The following is an 8,475-nucleotide window of genomic DNA, read 5'->3' as shown; positions in this document are numbered from 1 at the left end:
CCGTCCCCAGCACCAGCCTCCTGACTCCCCTTAGAGCCTGCACCTCAGCTTCCTCAGCCATGAAACGGAAGCCAGCCCTGACCTGGAGAAAGACTCTGTTTCCTCAATTCCAAGGCACACAATTGTTCAGATTTTAATTATTCTGGAATCAGGATATGTCTTACAATTAGTGGGTACACTCCATGTGCCATTTCTTTTTTCTTTCTCCCTCCCACCAAAAAAAAAAATCTGTTTTTAAAACAATGGTGTCTCTTACAATTGATGACATCTTAGAATCAAAGAAAATAGCACTTAAATCGCAGGGTGCAGTGGGAGGTCCGCCGAGCCTGACCCTGGCAGCCATTGTGAAAACCACGCTTTGTTCTGCTTTAAATGCCTGTTGGTGTGAACTCTGAGCAGCCGGGTTCCTAGAACCCCGAGGTCCCGGCCACGCGAGGAGCACGGCAGACAAAGGGAGCGGAGCGTGGAACCACCGCATGCGGCCAGCGGTGCCCGTCTGGCCACTGGCCTTTGTACTTCTCATTCCGGATGCACAGAGATGGCTGCCAGAGAGCAGAGGCAATCTCGGGACACACAGCCTCCGAGAGGCCTTAGGATTCCGGAAGTCAGCGGCCAGAGCTGTGCCGAGCCAGACAGGACACATATGGGAAGACAATTACGGGGAAGCCAGAGTGGCTGGAGGGGCAGAGGGCCGGGGGCAGGAGGAACCGGCATTGTGAGCTGGCCCGGGTCTGGGCGCTGGCGGCAGGTCCTGCACAACCTCACTGCCCAGGGTGCGCGCCCTCAACATGCCCACCCTCGCGGTCTTCCTGAACAAACTCCACCCACAGTCTCAGAAAGCCGAGAAGCGCTGCTGGGAGTGCCACCGCACAGTAAGGCACTGAGAAGTCCTGCAGGAAAGAAATTAAAGCATTTTTGTTTCCTGGTCTTCAAATTTACTGGATCACAAAACCCTTTTATTTGAGTACTGTCTTGTAAAATCTGAAGATTTTCTGCAGAACCGTCACTGGGCATGCGAACTGACAGCCACGGGCATCACTCTCCAGTGGACCCTGGAAAGGAGAAGACGGGAGAAGTGAGGGGCAGTACTAGAGAGCAGGTTCTTTTGGGGGGTCCAACCCATGGCCAGGGAAGGAAGCACCTGGGGCATTTAGGCATCAGGACTGGCCTCCCCTGGGAGGTTGGTGCTGGCTGTCACAGGTGTGCCCAGGGCAGCAGCTCCAGCACTGATCTGACAGTGGTGCTGGCCGGTGATGTGCCCGCCACCGTCTCGACACACGGGCTGAGTTGCTTTTGGGTGTGTCTTTTCTGGGACAGGAACTCGCACACACGCAAACCACAGCAAGGAGAAGTCCAGGTGCCAGACCGTGGGCTTTGACCAGAATCCGCCCCCATGGAGAGGTGGTGGAGGCGGGGGGCGTGTCCCCACCCGCTGGGGTCAGGGATTGGTTATGACCGGGCTTTGCTTGGCCCCGGGGCTGCCTGCTGCCCACACAGCCCAGATGTGTTTTTCCGACCTGCATGGTGACTGTTGAAAACCAGGGAAACTTCATAGGGGATCTAGATCTTTGGCTTCTCTTGACGAATTAAAAGCCTGGCCTTCTGGGGCCTGCGCCCAGCAACACTAGCCGGACCTGGTCACAGCGCTCGGGGCACGACTCCGGCACTGAGACTCCCCAGCGTGGCAGTCCCCACTCTTCTGACTGCTCGTGCCTGGTCCACTTCCCTCCTGTGAGCAGGCGGCTTCCCTCCTGTGCCCGGGCGGCTTCTCTCCTATGCCCAGGTGGTTGCAGTCCTGCCTGGCCCCACGGGCACCTGGGCTTGCAGCCTGGATGCACACCATGTGCACACAGGAGGAAACGTGTGTGTGTGTGCTTGTGCATGCATGTATGTATGTGCGTGTGTGCATGAGTGCACATGTGTGTGTGTAATCCCCGGGCATGTGGGGCCCAGAAAAGGCACTACTTTTCCTACTCCCACCACGATGCCACGGGGATCAGAGGGCTCTGCCTGCAGCTTCTCTCAGGCGCTGTGTTTCTCCGAATTCTGCACGATGGACCATGTCACCCTTGAGAAGGGGAATGACTCAGGAGCTGGGAATAAGAGGGCATGGCATCCCTGACACATTGCCGGGACCCCTGGAATGACATCTGGACATCAGGATGCTGAACAGTCACGCCTGTCTTTGGTGAGGTTGGCGAGCGTGCCACCATGCCACTTAATGCCCAGAGAAGGTTAGACTCGCCTCTGCTGTGGGAATAACCACTCACAGCGTCCAGCATTTCCTTCTGCCCCTCACGGCAATCCTGTGGATCAGCTGTTTGTTGTTTTAATCCTCCCTCAAGGACATTTTCATTGATCTTTAGAGAGAGGGAGAGAGAGAAATATCGATCTGTTGCCTCCGGTACAAGCCTCGAGGGGAGATGGAACCCGCAACCTAGGTTTGTGCCCCGACTGGGGATCGAACCCAGGTCCTTTCTGTGTATGCTCCAACCAACTAAGCCAGTGGTTCTCAACCTTCTGGCCCTTTAAATACAGTTCCTCATGTTGTGACCCAACCATAAAATTATTTTTGTTGCGACTTCATAACTGTAATGTTGCTACTGTTATGAATCGTAATGTAAATATCTGATATGCAGGGTGGTCTTAGGCGACCCTGTGAAAGGGTCGTTCGACCGCCAAAGGGGTGGCGACCCACAGGTTGGGAACCGCTGAACTAAGCCATACCAGCCAACACTGGATCGGCTATTTTTATTTCCCTACTTTGCAGATGAGGAAATAGAAGCTCACAGAGGTTAAGTGATTGGCCCCATGCCACTGCCCTTAATACAAGTACTGATGTTAACAGCCAGGGTCCCCTCCCTGGCTGGGCTGAGCACTTTACACATCTTTTCTTATTTAATCCTGCCCCCCTCCCTGGATCTCCAAGGGGGAGGCAGGCCTGGGAGGGTCTGCCTGAGTTCTAAGCCCATGTTCACGCCTAAGGGCTGATGAGTGAGCGCAAACATGGGATCAAACCCAGGTCTTTAGTCTAGATCCGTACCCCCCCTCCCCCGCTCCCCCACACCGGTCACTGGGACTCCTATTCATTTCAGTGTTAGCCTCCTGGTTCCCTGGCAGAGACAATGCAGGATACTGGTCAGGAAACTCCACCGTCTGAGCCTCCACGGGCTCCTAACAGTCCGAGGCTGTGCCGCTCCTAGACACAGACCCCTGTGCTCGTGACGCTGGCCAGTGCAGGCTCAGTCCTGCCTGGGTCTCTGTCCGGCCCAGACTTACTGGTGCCTCGCCTGGGACAGGGGCACAGCCTCGGCCATGTGTCCCTGTGTCGGGGGTTTTGGGGCCTGGCAAGGCTGCCCCTGGGTGGGGCTCAGGTCTGAAGCTGGAGAAGGGATCTCTGCTTCTTAGCACTGCCCGGGGGGCCTCAGGCCACGAGCAGCAGGGAGGGAGCCTGAACCAACTCAGAGCAGGGCTGGAGGTGACCTGCGGCACAATCAGGTTCCAGGGACAGGCCGGAGGGCCGCTCCTTCATCTCAAACCAGCACAGCCACACCTCCTGAAGCCACACCTCCTGACTGCGGGGCAGGGGAGCCCCTGGCTGCTCCCTGCAGACCAGCATTGCCCAGGATGAGGTGCAGCCGCCCTGGAAAGGGCCGGCCCAGGACCTAAGCCCTCCCACCCACCCTGCGAACTTATAAATCGGGCTGGCCCTGGACCACTCAGCCCCCAGGTCCCCAAGTCTCAGGAAGGTCTCAGGCAGCAGGTGGCAGTTGACCGGGGCCTCCCCAGGCTCTCTGCAGTGCCATGGAGAGGCGTCTGCTCTTCCAGAAGCTTCTGTGACCTGGGCCAGGTGGTTGCTGAGTTATTTTTGCTGTTTCTGAGATGACCGCTGGGCTTATTACAAAACCCCAGGAGCCCTCACACTCAGGGGTCAGGATGTGGGGGGCAGGGGCAGGAGCCCAGCTCCCATTTTCACACTCTGCCCGTAGGTGTGGGAGCTTCGCCATCCCCCAAGGGGAGCCCACATGGAGGGGACCATGAGCCCCCAGCTGCTGGGTCATGCTCCAACATCCTTGACAACATGAAAACCTGTTTAAAAGAAAAGACACAGAGAACACCGCTTCATGGAGTCGACGCAGCCCTGATGGGCTGGTCAGTTGAGCTGGGGGGTTGGGAGAGGGTGGTGAGAGCCAAGCACCAGCAGCCAGGAGGCCTTGGGTCCTGGATTGTTTGTCCAAGTACATCCTGTGAATGTGCGACGCTCCCTGGCCCCTGCCAGGGCCAGCTCCCATCCATCAGGCATTCTAACATTTGAAAGCAATTACAGTGGTTGGAGCTGTTGGCCGGGCCTGTTTTTCCCAACAGACAGCATCCAGGCGCCCATCCCCCCAGCAGAAGGGGAAATGCCACTGTGAGCGGCCTGGTCAGAGTCCCCTGCGGGGGGCACCGGGTCAGAGCACCTTGGAGGGGGGAGCCTGGGGAGGTGGAGCAGGAGCGGAGGACAAGGGCCCTGCTCTCACAGGTAGGTGGATAGGAGCATTCCCGCCCAGGAGCTGAAGCGGGAGGCCCTCGGGGTGGGGGTGTGGAAGGAGAGGGAGAGAGAAAGGGAGGGAGGGAGGGCAGGGTTGGCAAAATTCTCCTTCCAAGGAAAAGTGTGCAAGTGTTCGGGGATGCGGGAGGAAAGGGAGGATGTGAGGATCTTCAGTTTCAACCCAGTTTTCAGGTGCAAATAACCTCTCATTAAAAGCCCAAATCTGAGAGGCTGCTTCTCAACTCCATGGTCTGGGGAATGGGTCAGGGAGGGCTCCGGAGGGAGGGTCCCGCGGCGGGGTACCAGCTTAGTCACGGAGCTTTCACTTTCAGAGCCAGAAGCACCTCACTCTTGAATGAGAAAGCCGAGGCCCGGCCATCAGACTGATTTGCCCAAAATAATGCAGCCTGAATTCAAACCCTGGAGGTGCTCCAACCTCACTCCGCTGTGACAGGACAGTTGCAAACAGCAGAAGCCGGGCGCCCACGGGCAGTGCCGTGCTGTCTGTGAAGCGACTGCCCATGCCATCCCCCACACAGGTGAGACCCCGTAAGGTGTGGCATCTGGTGGTCTCTTTCTCTGACAGTTACGTTTATGACCGGGAGTGCTTTCGTGATGGACTGATAAAGCAGCATTTACACATCCAGACACCGCCTCGAGTCAGCGGCGACCCTGCATTAGCTCACCTGTGGTCACTGCCTTCAGAGGCCCCACCCCTCCCTCATGCATTCCCACGTGCCCGAGGAGCTGGCCCTGGGGGCTGAACAAGACATAGAAAGGGCTCCCACTGCATCATGATCACACTCTGGCGGTTGTGATCCAGGTGCTGAAGGAGGTCAGGGGAGCCCAGGGGAGCCCAGGAAGGAGGCGGCACTGTCCGCAAGCTGGGGGTGGGGTTGTGGCACTTGATCTATTGGGCATGTTTCCCAAGGTCGCTGGGTGGAGCACGGCATCTTTTCCAGCCTAGCTGAGGTCTTGGCTCACGTACCATCTCTGATTTGCCATCTTTGGGGTTCTAGCTGAATCCCCCCTTTTCTCAGTGAAGAAACTAAGGGCCAGAGCTGGCAGCAGGGTTGATATAGAATCTGGACCAACAGACACGGGGCCGGGGCAGCTGGCAGACCTTCCCCCAAAGTGGTCAGAACCTCCCCTCAGCCTCCATTCACCTCCCCCCACACACACACACACAAAATTACATTCACAGGAGCTGCCCTGGGTTATATGAGACACTAGAAAATCATTCATTTTTTTCACATCCATTACTTTTCATTATATAATACATGTGCTTTGCAGGAACATGAGAAAATATAGCTAAAAAAAAAAAGAGAGAGAAAAATTAAAGTTACCTGTAATCTTATCACTGCCACATGCATTTACATGTTGTTGAATATCTTTCTAGTTACTAGAATCTAGCAGGTTTCCAGGCATCTCTCTCTGCTTATGCAGCTGGGTGGTGTGTAACTGCAGAGTAATTCATTCATTCTGCATGTGTGTGTTTGTGTGTCTCATATATATGATAAGTATGTAAGCACACATATACACACAGACATATATATGATCCTATTTGCACACTTGTTGGTAAGCTTCCTTTCCACTTACCAGTATATTAGGAATATTCAAAATTCCCCCCGCCCCCCAGCTTGCTCTGAGTCACTGACCATTCCCACATTCCCTGAACCAGCAGCATTATGGGCACTGAGCCCCCCTCTTGGGCGGGGCTCCCCTGGCAGCCAGCACAGACTGCCATAGGTTGGAGACAAGCTGAGCCAAACCAATGAAGAGTTCCCGATACCAGAGTGCAGAGCAGCGCCATGGCCTGTGCCCAGCAACCAGGAAAACAGGACTGGGAGCAGGAAGTAGGCCAAGGCTGCATCTGCTGGCCAGGGGCAAGGACGCCCAGGCACCCCGCTGTCTGGCCTCTGCTGCTCGGTGCCTTCAGCTGGCATGTGGCCAGAAGAGCCAGCCTACCACACAGCTCCTCAAAGGCGGGGTGGGGAGGGCAGCCCTTATGGAAGAGTGGATTCTCGGGCGTCTCCCCCTTCCAGCATCAGCGGGATGGAAAGTGGGGAGCACCGCCCAGGTGGCACTGCAGCGGAGGAGGGGCCAAGGAGGGAGGGAAGGGGCGAGGTGGTCCCCAACACAGGCGTGCCCACTTGGAACACGTGGCTCATTATCCGCACCTGTGCCTGGTTGAGGAGCTGGCTCATGTATCTGGGCAGGGAACTGAGAGGGCGGCTTTGGCCATTGGGGATTGGTTCAGTCCCCAGTCCCTCTCCTCTCCTTGGAGGTTGGGGTGGGCAGAAAGTTCCAACCCTCTAATCACGTGGTTGGTTCGTTGGGGGTGGGGGGGGAGTCTAGCTGCTATTCTGAATCCACTTAGGGGCCCCACTGAGAGTCACCTTATCAGCATAGACTCAGGTAGGTAAGGTTTAAAGGGGCTTTTGTGAATAACAAAAGACTCTCCTCTCACCCCTAACACTCAGGAAGTTCCCGGGGTTTGGGGAACTCTTGTGGCTGGAACTGGGGAGAAGATTGAAGGGGGTCAAAGCTTTTGCCACCCTGAAGCCACCTTTTGGGATTCAGATTTTAAGCTGCTTATTAAGAAACAAAGACTCGCCAAAACCGGTTTGGCTCAGTGGATAGAGCGTTGGCCTGCGGACTGAAAGGTCCCAGGTTCAATTCCGGTCAAGGGCATGTACCTGGGTTGCGGGCATTTCCCCAGTGGGGGATGTGCAGGAGGCAGCTGATCAATATTTCTCTCTCATTGATGTTTCTGGCTCTCTATCTCTCTCCCTTCCTCTCTTTAAAAAAATCAATAAAATATATTTAAAAAAGAAAAAGAAACAAAGACTCGCTGAAATCGGTTTGGCTCAGTGGATAGAGCGTCGGCTTGCAGACTGAAAGGGCCCAGGTTCGATTCCGGTCAAGGGCATGTACCTGGGTTGCGGGCACATCCCCAGTCGGAGATGTGCAGGAGGCAGCTAATCGATGTTTCTCTCTCATTGATGTTTCTAACTATCTCTCTCCCTTCCTCTCTGCAAAAAATCAATAAAATATATTAAAAAAAAAAAAAGAAACAAAGACTCAGAATCTTGACCTTCCCCCTCCCGCCAAGAGGTTCGGACAGAGAAACCTGCTCCAGGAAGGGGCCTTAGGATGCTCGCCTTCGCCACTGATTTGAATGAGGACACTGGGTGGGAGGGTGGCTAGCGTGGGCCTGTTCATTAGATTCCCCGAGTCCCATTGTTTCTGGGTTCATAGCAGGAACTTACCTGCCATGTGTATTCAGCTCCTCCTCAATTCCCTGTAAATCCCCTCTTCTCACTTAAAGTCTCAGCCCTCTACCTGCTTAGGGTGCCCAGGATGTGCCCCGGCGGCTAAGGAGGACGGAGGCAGCGACATCTCCTTTGTCCAAAATGACCCATGTACCCAGGTTGTCTCCCTGTCTGGAATTCATGCTTCCGTGACTTCCCCGTGCACACGCACTAAAATCTGATACTCTCCAGTTCATCTGTCCCTGTGAACGTGGTCATTAGCCCAGGTAGAGCTTAGAAGGTGGGAGGAAACGTTTATTTTTTTAGCCCCCCTCCCCACACCCCCCTCCCCAAGATCTGCAGCTTCCTTGTCTCCCACTCCTACCCTTCGGGTAGTTCAGCATGGCCACAGCCTCAGCCCAGAACTTTCATGCCCAGCCCATGGCCATGCACAAGGCCTCCCTGCCTCGCCTGCTTGCAGGTGTCAGAGGCCACAGGCAAGTGAGGTGAGGTCGGGGGTCCCCCTGAGTCTCTGCCATAGACTCCAAGGAAACCGCGGCGTCTCCTCCCGTAATAAATGCCTCTGCATATTTGAAGATGGCAGCTTCTCATCTCCAAACTAAACACTTGGCCCTGTAAGGTTTTGGCAACTGTAAGGCCCATATGCCCAGGAAAAGCACAACAGACACA

Source organism: Myotis davidii, unplaced genomic scaffold, assembly GCF_000327345.1.
Source record: "Myotis davidii unplaced genomic scaffold, ASM32734v1 scaffold744, whole genome shotgun sequence".
NCBI classification, from domain to species: domain Eukaryota; kingdom Metazoa; phylum Chordata; class Mammalia; order Chiroptera; family Vespertilionidae; genus Myotis; species Myotis davidii.
Note: the sequence above shows the minus strand (reverse complement) of the source record.